Genomic DNA, 13,506 nt, shown 5'->3' with positions numbered 1-13,506 from the left:
TTCTGCAAAAAGGTCTACACAAAAGAAAAAAAAGCAGGATTAATGGTATTTGTGATATGAAGATATTGAAGAATTAGGCAGCGCAAGCCTTTTTAGCATAGCAAAGACTATTTTACCTTCTCAAAATTGGTCCTGACAATGGGTTGCTTCACAGTAGAGCGGCATATATACTTTTACCAGATTAAATGTTTTGGCTTACAGTAAGCACAGGTTTGGGCTGAACGACACTAAATTATTTTGATCAGTTGTAATTTTATCCTAGCCATCCCAGTTTATCCAGTAAGAAAAGAGAAATGAGGAGTTGGAACAAGGATGAATGAAAATACAGCATTATGAAGAAACAAAACACATTATTTTGCAGCTTAACACTGGACCTGTGACCACACTAATGAGGAACACCACAAACATGCCTCATGAAGTAGGGTGAGAGAATCCTCTGTTTGCAGGAGGAGAGTACAGAGTTGAAGCTGAGCATACTCTTTGGCTGAAATGTTTATCTACAGAACTTCAGATTTATGCAGAGATTAAATTCATTACTGAAGAGCACTCAACCACTGCTTCTCCACAGGAGGCCTGTTACTAAGATGTATGTGGTGGGTCTCTGCTGTGGAAACAGCTGATTACAATATTCAGGTCAAAAAAGTCACCTCCAACACACTAACAAGGTTGCTGAGCACCGCTATCTATCTAAGGTATTCCAATACATGCAGAGATTAAATGCCAACTTCTATCCTTCCAGTTTTGTTCAATAAAAAAGATCCCTCAGGATTTTTAAGGAAAAAAATATTTTCAAGAAACATATTCTTTGTCTCTGTTCTCTGAGGTATATACTAGCAGGGACCACTCAGTCAAAGTTCCATTCCTTCACTGGGGTCAAGGAGAAGATTCCCAATGACTTCAGTGGCAGACGCCAAAGCGGATTTTCTATGTCCACAACTGTTGTACACGGCTGATGGCTTTACCTGTCTTTTCTTTTTTATTTATTTATTTGTTTTTAACTACTTGTCTGAGGTTATTTATAGCTTTAAAAACTAAAACAAAACAAAACCAAAACAAACAAAACCCACGAAACAAAACCAAACAAACAACAAAAACCAAACAATCAAAAAACTGGTCTTTCAAAGGTTTAAGGAAACGAAGAAAAGATACACAGCTCAGTGAAGTAAATGACAGTTTTTCAGGTCAACATAATGTTGTGTTACCGTATCTTCCAATAAGAGAATTAACTCCAATTTCACATGAACATGTGAACTACTAGGTGAAATACAGCCTAAAATCAAGAAAGGTATATATTTCAATAGTTAGAAGTTTGTCATTAATACAATAGTAAAGTATACATAATTCAGAGTATTTTGTCATTAGCAGGAGATACAGTACAGGCATGGTTACAGTGGGTGACACTGAAATTATCATGTTACTTCCAAGAAAAAGTAAAATTAAAAAACCAAACAAACAAACAAACCACAACACTGCAACTTTTTCCTTGTAACAAGCCTGAAACTGTGTTGAATCACCACATTTAACTCTTAAATGGCGAAAAAAAAAAGACTTAAAAGCAAGACACTCATTTCATGTTTTCTTCTGTAAAGGTGACAAGGATGTTATTTATTCCCGGCAAGTTACTGAGACAGCAATGTTAAGCCAGGTCTCCTTTGCAATGCTTCTGGCCACTGTCACTTAAACCCTTTAGGAAAGGGCTGCTTAGGAACTAGAGCAGGGTACAATAGTACCAGCACAAAAAAGATAAATAACCATTACTGTACCTGTCCTGCTTTGTAGATTTTATGTCACAGACACTAATTAGGAGACCCATACTTTTTAAGACATCCCATTAAGCCTGAAACACCTCCCAAATCTTTGTTTGCCAAGCCCAGCCATGATGATGACCATTAAGCCTGAAAATTAAAAAGTCCATCGTGATGATTATCTGACAATCAAGCAGGTATTCTGAAGTAATTAGGATGATTTTGATGCGAAGAGGAGATCCTTATGCAGAACTCACATGGAACACGCGGCCACTACACAGTGAAAGAACTGATCTTTGCAGCCATTGATGAGAGAATGGGCTTTATGAATACCTGGCACAGACCTGACACTCTTTTTTGCTTGACACAACTCATAAGACTACTTGTGTCAGGGCAGACACAGCCACAGAGCTACAAGATTTGTTAGGTGAATGGTGAAACAACTTTGCAACTGCAGCAATCGCACACAAGCATAGTAGCGGGCAAGGAAAAAAATCTCTACTCTCTTATTTCCTGGGAAAGAGTTATCTCTGTGTTTTCCACATCAAATCAGTATTGGATCTAAATCCTAAGCACTTTACTGAAAGCTGAGATTAATGCAGACATATAAAAATTTAAAACCAGTTCAAAATATGCTTAACAAATCTTATACTATTCTGCTGGATTTTGTGGGTTTGTTTTTTCGGTGGGGTTTCTTTCCTTTTTTTTCCCCTTAAAAAAAAAAAAAGGCAGTAAGCCTTCTCATATATTACCTTTCGAGAAAAGCTTTTATGGGATTCAATGTTTGCTGTCCAGTGTGAAGTTTTGAATAGAGTAATGTTAAGCTGATAAATGTGTGACTAATTCATGGATTATTTAAATAGCATGCACAGTATTACACGGATACTGCTCAGATTTCTAGTGTTAAAGATTTCTTCATGTTCTTTCAGTAAATTCCTGCTTTTACAGGGATAGAGATCAGTATTTTGTAACCAACCTGGAATGGAAGGGTTTACAGTGTTCAATTTCAAAAGCATTGCTAGTATTGTGTGTTTACATACTTGTAGGACTAAAGATTCAACCATATGCATAACTTTATGTGTCCCAAAATTTGTAGGACATTGTGCATAGCCTGTCACTTCACCATATTTGTTATTCCTAAAAACTTTGCTTGGTTCTAGTCAAGTTCAAAGGTTTTCCTTCAAAACCATTAGCTAAACCCCAAGTTTTGCTATTACGGTATTTCCTATAAAAATATCTTATATACATACATGTATATTCTTTTTTTTTTTAATATATACATATACAGACATATACATATATAAGCACACACCCTCCTCTCAAGGTGGGGGGTGGGGTGGGAAGAGGCTTTGTATTATTACTTTTTTGTCCAAAACCTAAATATAATTCATATGAACAAACTAAAAATGGATTTTTTTTTTTTCCAGGACAGAATGCCTCTTACTTTATTTTCTGTTGGGTGTCAGCTTCAAAACTAATCTCTGTCTCTCAAGCTCTACCACAGTCAGGCAACTGCAACAGTGCCTATTCTACAGTGCAAGACAAGTCCATCAGCACAGTTTATTAATTTTGCATTATTTTCAGCATTTATGAAGAACAGTTTTCAGAACATGCTCATTTTTAAAAAATACAAGCTTTACTGACAGTAGAAAGTAGAAAAACAAAACTAGATTTTAACATATACTTATGGGCCACAATATACATGCATGTTATTAATTAAAGCAACAGTTTAAAGCAAATGTATGGGACAAATTTATATCTCCACAGGTTTCAGTTTTTTCTTTTAAGTCAGGAAAGGTAGAGTTGGAAATAAAACTCCATCAGCCACTGGTTACATGATCCTGGGGATTTTTCAACAGGCTTTACCTAAAGAAATAATATGTAAAGTAAACTATCACTGTTATTAAAGGGTAAACAGGAAAGATTGATGAACCAATTTGCCAGATACCTTAGAAACATACCACTCATGGGAAAATTTTTGCTGTTGACTGATCTTGAATCCCATGTGTATCCCAGAATGTTTTACAAGTTAAATTTAATTTATTGCTCTCTTGTATGCATCCTATCTAAGGGTTTCTAAGTCAGATCAGCCCAAAATGTAAAAACCAGCATTATTCAGACAATCTCTTTATATTGGTCAAGCAACTAGTTTTATAGCCTGACAGGACCACCTGTGTGAGCTTCAAGTAATAAAAATAGCATTAAAAAAATACAGGGAAGGAAAAATAGGAAACATGAAGGGGTGATCGGACAGACACAGGAGGGAAGATGACAGGTCTAAGATTAATTTCATACATGCAAAAACATCGTGCAATCTGCAATCAGCTCTAATTATTCAATGGTTTCCCACCAAAGCAAAGGATAGAATTTCAAGACTCTTGTTACCCTGTAAAGCCTACTAACTTGGAAAAGGTACTAATAACGTTAACAGGAAGCACTAAACATAACAGTTCAGTTGTATTCACCTTCATGCAGAGAAAAAGAAATTCATCTCGTACACAACATCACAGCTTTTAAGATCTGTAAGTGTTCTGAACTATTTTTTCACATACTGCCTAAACTTGCAGGGTAAACATGATGCTACAGAGCACAGCATACAAGGTATCTTCTCAATTCACAGACATAGGCCATAATCACAGTTACATATTAAGACTGATCCTATAAGCTCTTAGCCAGACATTTCATTGGTATTGACTCCCAGTTGTTGTGAACAATCCCAATACTTGTGTAAAGCTGTCTTCAAGAGATCAGGGGCCGCTTCTGCCTAAATATGCATGCTCAACAGGGTCTCATTCCTGTTTTATGATAGAGGAGAACAAAAATTGAATAGAACAGTGCTCCACTGCTTCACATGCAGGGGACAACATTCACCTTTCTCTCATGTCAATGCACCATTTTATGGCTGACAGTACGTCTTTGATGATAAACTAAAAAGTTTTTCAATTTTACATCTCTATCTCTGGTTTAATATTTCCTCCATTTAAAGCAAGCAAACTCTCCTTTTATGGTATGACACGATGGGTTTATGTAATAGATGGTTTTCATGAGAACTCAGCAATAATGGCCTTCAACAAGTTGCTTACATGAAAATCCATTTTTTTCATATACTTGTCATGCAATTAGAATTTTGTGGTCACAGTAAATCTACATGTTTATTCACATTCCAGTTCTTATTAGGACCATCATACTAACAGTATACTTTTCTACTTACAAAACAGACCAAACAAGACAACAATATTGGTACAGACTTGTATGTGGGAAAAAAAGGAGAAAAAAAAAATCTATGTAAAATATCTCAGAAGTCAGTGACATTTACATCAAGGGAAACTGGACAATTTGAAATCAACATCTAGAAATTGGAGTTACCCATCAACTTCATGAGAAACTGTAATTCTCTTATTTATATATACACTGAGCCTTCAAAATTTATAGCAACTAATTTCAGCTTTAAGCTGGGATAACACTATGACAGTCAACCCCAATCCCGAGTTCAGTTGAACTGGGTGCATTTCTAACTTCATATTAACTTCAAAATCAGAATCTCCAAAGCCGCAATTCAGAACTGCTTCGACTGGCTTTCCTCACACTTAGGTAAGGCCAAAAATGCTTTGTTCTCAGAATAAAAACAGGGCACCACAAAAGCCACCAAGTCACAGTTTCCAGGACATCCTTTTTGTAGATCTCTCCTTCAGCTGCTACGAATATTGGTAAGGTATAACACTGTTTATCCACATTTATGTTTGTGATTTTACAAGATAAACTCAAAACATGAAAGGAAAGCTACAAAAAAAAAAAAAAACAAACTCATGAACTTTGCCTTACCTAAATATTTGGCACGTGGTTTCCAAGCAAATCTGGAAACCTATATTAGGCTTCTGGAAAGACAAAATTTATTTAAATGACAACAAACCACACACTCCTCCTAGTTCAAATCATATGCATACCATGAAAAGACTTAAAGCAGATTCAAGAAAATAAAACACCATGGTGGAGGAAGACGTGCTTTTGGGGGATGGGGGGTTCGTTTTGAAAGAAGCCCCTCTTCTTTCAAAGACCTCAGTGCTCCACTTAAAGCTGATGTACTCAAATCCATAAGCCAGAATCTCCTCCAGAGGGTCCTAAGGTGTTTAAACATCAGGACTATTTTAAGCCTTGTTTCAGTTCCACTCAGAGATATGTTCAAATTTATGAAATCACATACTTCTGAAGGGATCCTTAAATGCCACACTATAGTTTTTCTCTGATAATGTCAGACACAAGGTTTGAAATCTCTCAGAAAAAGGAAAAATCCCATGTCAGTCCCATCATGTACTAAGCTTGAGAAAAGAACATCAGATTTCTTTACTGCAAGCAAGAGGCACTGCCACTGTGGGTTTTGGGGGTCATATTTATGTAAACATGAATAAAATACAGTCTGATACTCAACTAGAAGCCACTGGGAATTTCAGCAGAGAAACGCCATCTACATTTGGAGACAGCTCACATGATGAAAAAGCATCACTTCAACTTGCCAGGAACAGAATATTTCTGAATGTACACAAGAGCCAAGCTTCTTAGGTAGTCAGCAACTACTAATAGGAAGAGTATCAAGAGATCTTAGCTCTTTCCAGCTCTTCTATCTCAGCAGGTGAATGAAGGACAGTCATTTTGCGATGGTGACGGTGATATTCAAATGACAGTAAGTACCTAGGCCAGAACTGTAGGATAAAAACCCTGAGAAACATAGAGATTGAGGTAAACTTTCCAGTCAAGGTCAAATGCCTTAAAATACAACAAAACCTCCCCATTCTGTGCACTGCACTCACTTTAGTAAAAAAAGACAAAGAAAATGCCTCCATCAATTACTTCAACTTTGAATTATGTCAACTCCAAAATATTCTTCTGTTTCATTACAATTTTAATAAATTAATAACCTTAGCCCTGAGCTTCAGCAGTTACTAAGGATACTATTACAAATATAAAATTGGCAATAAAATCTACTTTAGTTGAGTCTAACTTACTAATACCCAAACTCAGTGTCACATTCCCCACCTCATCAGTCTAAAAACAGTACTTAAATTTTCCTGTCCAAAAGCTTTAAAATCCTATTTTCGTACAATTTTTCTGTATCCCATTAAAAACGCCACACATACCAAAAAAGCCCACCCAACACCACAAAAACCAAAACCAATTCCCACCAATCTGGCGGGAATGCAAAAGAGGTTGACTCTAAACAGACAAAACTGAAAGGAATTGTGAAAGAAAAGGATGCAACAGCTCCACAGTTCTGACCTTTAAAAGGACCCAGCTTTTCAGCAAACATGAATTCCTTTGTATTGGAGGTGAAATGGCAAATATTTCCTGTTATTAAGCAAGGTTTTGGATTACCTTCCCCTCACTCAAATGCAAGACTTCTGATAACTAACAACAATGACAATAAAAAGGCTGTTAAGACTATTCTGAAGCTGTGCTAAAAAGTAGATCACATTGCTATTGGAAGAACAATAACATTGCATGCATGGTCATCACAAAAATTGCATTAAGCTTTTTTGATGGTGCAAAAAATCTCGGGGCTCTGACAGCTAGTAATTATTCCTCTGCTAATTTCAGATAAAAACCCAACAACCATGGAACACAAAAACTAATGACCTGCTGCTTTAGAAGTGAAGAGATCTGAAAATAAAGACTGAACTTTAACCCCTTGGTGCCATCACAACCACAGCTCCCACAGATATCCCAGGCTTACAAATATAGCATTCATATCAACTTAGTTGGAAAGAGCAACTGGAATTTTTAACAAGGTTTTGAATTGCAGAAACATTTTGTCTTCAGAGCTTTTCACTGATTCCACAACTGCAGAATTTTGCTCCTTTACCCCCTGTGGGTCATGTTTTTAGCTTAAGTGGTAATAGACGATGCCACCTGCTTCATTACCATTCAAAGCAGGAGGTTGCCTTTAAGTAACCAAACACACTTTTGTGTAGCTCAGAGCAACAGCTGATGTTACATTCAGAAAGACCATAAAAAAGCACAGATAAGGTACAAAAACAACAGGGCCCTCCAGTTTAATAAGAAATCTGACACTTTACACAGGTTCAAACTACTATTTTACAGCCCCAATTTGTGATGCATTTGACTTTGCAGTAATAATGCAAAGGTAGTTACAGGTTATCTCAAGACAGCTTATTTTATCCTGCCCTTACATTTTAACCATTAATAGTCACTGAGGCAGAAGAAATAGATCTGAACCTACAGAATACTCAACACTCTGACCCTGATCTAGCAAAGCACCTGAGTAGCAGTTGAGCTTTCAGCACAGTCTCTCTGAAGAGTTTCCTGATCAGGATCAAAGTCCTCACTTTATGTCAAACATGAGAGATTCAGCTCCTGTCTAAGTAAGTCGTGGATGTGATTCGCACCTGAAACATGAATCAGCTCCATGATACTGTGTATGGCTAACTGAGGAACAAGTTGAATGTGCAATCACAGGAAAGAGAGGTCAGTAAGACCTTAGAAAAGTCACCTAGTTCATCCTTCTGTCTTCAGCAATGACATCATTAACCAACAATTTGAAATCACAGAAAAGAGAAAATAATTCATATATCATGCTATCAATAACAACCGTAAAATGTTAGAAATGGGAAAACAGTAAAAAAGGTAATTAAACTAATAAGGATGCAGGAGAAACAAAAACTAAAGAAAAAAGAAAAATAACAAAATGTTGTCCTGATTTCTAGAGTAAGACTTCACAGAAGACATAGATTAGTGTAACATCAAAAGGCAGTTTTAACTCAAAAATTTGCAGATTAGTTATTTGTAACTCCAGATAATTGCACATGGCATGCCCTGTGAATCAAGAGATAATTAAACACATTAAGTGACAACAATTGAGTTCTAAGAATACACTTGATCCCCTTGAGGCCCAATTTTCTCTTTTTTAATCCTGTTCACTTATTTCCACTTAAGTAATAGCTTTGCTTGCCTCTGGCTGACCAAAGTTCAGGATTATACCCATAATTAACAAGTGGTCCTGGGATTTCTAGGCCTACACAAAGTAGTGAAGAGTTAAGTTGAGAAAATACCCTAGAAAGTCTATTATGCCATTCATTTTTACTTCTTTGGAACAAAAATTACTTTCTTGGCTCATCTGTGACACAGCTACATATTTTCAAAGATTACATAACACTGGTTAATACAAGAACATGACGTTGGAGAGAAATTCCCCTATACTGTGAAAGCATCTGCAAAGTAATCTTAATTCTTGTCTGAATTCCTACTTGTATGAACTGCCTTGGACAACTTAGACACATCACCCCCACAAATTTTTAAGCCAAATCCCTTATGGATGACTCCATTGACTGCAAATTTAGACTTCTGAGATCTAAATTGCACCAATTCTGCCTTTGCAGAACAGTATGATGAAAGGCAATCTAAGTGAAAGGAAACTGGTTATTGCATGTGATTCATCTTTTCTGGTAGAAAACCACAATTCAATCTTATCTTGAATTGTAATTGATTATATAGACTGCATAAAAGCACTATAATTCAAAATATATTCTCATCATATATGACACATACTGTTTTTGCAATGTTCATCTTGCTGTCATTTTATTTTCACCTAATTAAACAGTCCAGAAATGAAAAAGACTTCAATGGCAAGTCTCACATCTCACTGCACCAAGATGCACATGGGGCAATGCATCTTCAGGAAACCAAGTGGAAATTTTGAAACCTATCCCTTTTAGTAAGCAGCAAGTGGTTATTCTTCTCCCTGAAGGAATTCTTCTTTTTCAGCAAGTATTAAACTTCTTTTTTCTGCTTAGTCTGCAACAGCAAGTAACTGTTTCAAAGAAAAGCTATTTAAAATCTTTTAGTATAAAAGCCAGAGCGGAGTACCCTGTGCATCATGGCTTAAGCACTAAAAGCATTGTTTACTAGCTAAAAAAACTATAGCTCTTGTAGCATATTTCAAGTATTTCCAACTGTCAGCTTCAGACTATTTGCAGTTTTCAAAACAACTGATGGAAAACTAAACCCCACTTGGACACCTATTTTGTATGGCACACTACAGTTTCCCTAAAACAGTTCACCATTTCACATAAAAGAAAGAGAACAGATTTATTATGCTCTCTGCAGTCGAATTGCTACTTAAGTAAATTGTTTTATTTGTGCCTTTTATATTACTCAATGCAACAACATTTTTTGACAGTGGCATTTAAGTGTTCTGCATCCATCTTACAGGGCTGGAGATTAAGTCAAATTGAATCAATTTTCTTTGATAAGTGAAATAGACCTGAGAGAAGCTACTATTTTTGAAATATTTCACATCACTCAGGTGAGTTTTTTTGGTTTTTGAGGTTTTGTCTTACAAAAAACCAAAACAAAACAAAAACAAATCCCACCCCAAAATCAATTATTCTAACAATATTATTGCTAGAGTATGTTAACCTATTATGATCAACAGACACTGAGTATCCAGAAAGAGTTTTAGATATCTTAATAAGCCATTATCAACCGAATCTCACTTAAAAAATAGATATTTTGAAAAGAAGACACAGTCATAAGAGCTTGATCTAAGAAATATTTTTGGAAGTAAACTTGAATGAGGCAAATTATCTTAGCAAAAACATCAATTTCAAAACCTGTTTCTTCGTGATAAAGTATTTTTCTACTGGAAAAAGAGAAAAATTACTTTTTTTTTTTGCCTTTAATTCCCCAGACTTCTTTATTTAAACTCAAGTTTACAAAGTATTAGCTCTAAGTTTCTGAACTGCATACTTGGAAACGTGTAGTTCTCTGAGTAGCTCGCAGACAGAGGGAAACACCCCTTCCTGACCATAAAAGGTCTGAGTGCATGTTCTCAAGTGGAAAATGTGTGGGATCTTATTTACAAACGTATAAATACATGCCATTCCTTTGCGCTCACAGGCACAGTTGAAAGCCAGCCAGAAAAGGAAGTACTGGCAACTTGATCTGAGATTTCTATTACATTTAACCTAGCACGGTACCACTTCAGTCTCTATTTTCATAAATGTCTAATTATTTTAGTGAATAAAGCCAGACAATATTCTCCACATATGAACTGCATTTTACAAACTTTTTTTCAGTTTCTGCACCAAACATTAATTTCTCTTCATTCCTCCCCAATACCTTTAGACCCTCTTAAGGCAGAGACAGGAGACTAGGGAGAAAGGCCCAGGAGATCAGTGCTGGATCCCAGCAGCAACCAATAATCTCACAGCAAGCATTTTTTCCCTCAGAAAGGGCTTCCCCTCAGACAACCACCACTGGCGAGCAGCAAGCCACTGCCAACATCCTCAGGGACACCAGTCCCTGCTGTTAGCACTGCCCACAAAGAACCAGGCTTGGATCCCTACAAGCTTTACTTAACAGGATCATCCAATACCACTGAAGACAAAGAAACAACTTCAGGAGAGCATGCATTAGGTTGTTCATGATTCTAGAATTCATTCCTTCTCTCAGAACCATTAAAGAAAAAAAACTAAACAAGACAAATAATAGTTCAATTGCTAGGCTAGCTTTAAACGTAGAAGGCAATCTTGAAAATTATTCTTCTAAATAATCTCAAGCCAAATAATTTACAAATAACTTGCCAGGGCAAATTTAAAGCTGACTTTCAATTCTACAATTAAACATAATAGAGCCATGTCATCAACATGAATTCTAGAACTGCGGAATTTAAAAATACTATCAGAAAACAAGTAGCTACTACTAACTAGTTCTTGTCATCTCTACCTGATGATGTTAGTGAGGACTATCAACTAAGGTGTTATTTATTGCATGCATAAGAACCAGAACTTCAGAGTACAGAAGAAATCAGAGGTACACAAGTTCTCCCTTTAATTTACTTTTCTAAGAACAAATATTCTTTTTATTTTGATTGCAATCAAAAAACACATTCCTAAATGCAGAATGCCATCCGAATGCTGACATGAGAAATTAGAAGGATAGTTAGGTGAAGCACCTGGTACTATGAAATGTTTTTCTTCATTTAAGAAACCCTAGACAATATTCTTTTTTAAGAGGAGGGGGGAGTGGAAATCAATCACTATCACACACAAGTTAGAGAAAGATGGGGTCTACCTGTGAAACTCAATGGTAAACTTCCTTACAAATAAAATTTAAGTCTGAAAGAGAGCAAGGAAACGGATGGGAGGCCAGAAACTTTGCAATATCTTAATATTGTTGGCCACACTGAAGAACCCCTAGGGGCAGGTTCCCCTACAAATGGGGATCTAAAATAATCAGAAAGGACAAAAAAAAAGTCTCTGCTCCCCCTAGGCAGAGGTGTAATGGAGGACTAGATTCTGGTCATGAAGGTTTACAAACCAGAAAAAAAGCCTATGGGAAGAAAACCAAGGCCAAAACAAACAGAACACCACTTGACACTACAACTTAATGCTAAGGAAAGAACACTCGAGAAAGTTTACTTTCCATTTTTACAGTTAGCACCTGAATTACAACATCTTTTACCCATATTAACAATTATATACTTGAAGTGGAACATTGAAATCGTTTGATCCTGTGAAATTTATGGCTTCAAGTCACTGAAGTACCTATCACTTCCAGATCTGAGTACAACACAAAGCAATTTCTCAGCATCTTTCCCATGAGCAGGGCTGCTGCCTGTCCTACTGGGAAAAGGATTACACTGCTAAGAGGAAAGTCTGAACATTAAGAACCTGTCACAAAAACACAGAGAATCAGAGAAAACACTATTACTGTGTAAATCCATGGCGTATTCATATCTTGAAAACTGCTTGTCAGTACTTTTTGATACTTGAAAAACCAGAAGATACATAATTTAAGTGCATTTTTGCTCATATCTCCTATACCCAGACACACACATGTGCATATTTACTACAGACATACACACAAACACTATACAGGAGAATAATGTACAGTTCAATCCAAAGCAATCCAAAGCCTGAAGCAGCTCCCTGGTGAGTCTCCACAATAGCAGGTCAAACCTGAAAATCACAGGCAAAACTAAAGAACTAGATGATACTGAATAAAATGATCAAACAGTGTGCATGAAGCAACCAAAAGAAGATATTTATCTATTACATGGTTAAACTTTCTCTCTAGAAACTGCAGATAGCAGAAGTTTACAAGATTTCAAAATTTCATTGGACTACCAAATCCCAAAACTCTGCCTGCACCTTAAAAAAAAATTCTAACTTCTAAAATCCTAGAAGGCAGGAGAATAGATCAGGGAATCATTGTTACATTCCTTAATGGGTATTGTCAGACACAACACCTTGAGCCAATTAGACCCTGAATTTGGCCTGGACTGGTTGCTATTACCTTCTAGATATTTCTCAGGCAGTTGCCTTGGCACACAGGTTTCATTACTAGCACTTTCTTTTAATCTTCAGTCTTGAGATCACAGCATAATACGTAACCTTATCTCTTCCTTTTGGCCTCATTACCATTTGATGATATTCAAAATGCACATATTATTCCATATCTTTAATTACCTTGCCTACCTTTAATAAAATTGTTTCATCTCAAATACAAAGCACTTCTTTTTGAGTACAATCAACAATATTTTTCTTGAATTCTCCTCAGTCAAATGTTTATATAAGCTAACTAACACTAAGTTTTACTTCTTTAAAAATTTCCATATTTAGATGGTAAATTGATAATTCTTAACTATTTTTTCTTGGTAAACAGGATTCATGTCTAAGTGAGCTTTGTAATTTTTCTGCCTATAACTCTGTTCTCTTCACTTCTCTTTTTTAAGGATTTTAACTCTGTT

Source organism: Manacus vitellinus, unplaced genomic scaffold (genome assembly GCF_001715985.3).
Source record: "Manacus vitellinus isolate BGI_N305 unplaced genomic scaffold, ASM171598v3 scaffold_0_pilon, whole genome shotgun sequence".
NCBI lineage: Eukaryota > Metazoa > Chordata > Aves > Passeriformes > Pipridae > Manacus > Manacus vitellinus.
The sequence above is the reverse complement of the archived record's forward strand: the minus strand, read 5'-3'. Positions refer to the sequence as shown.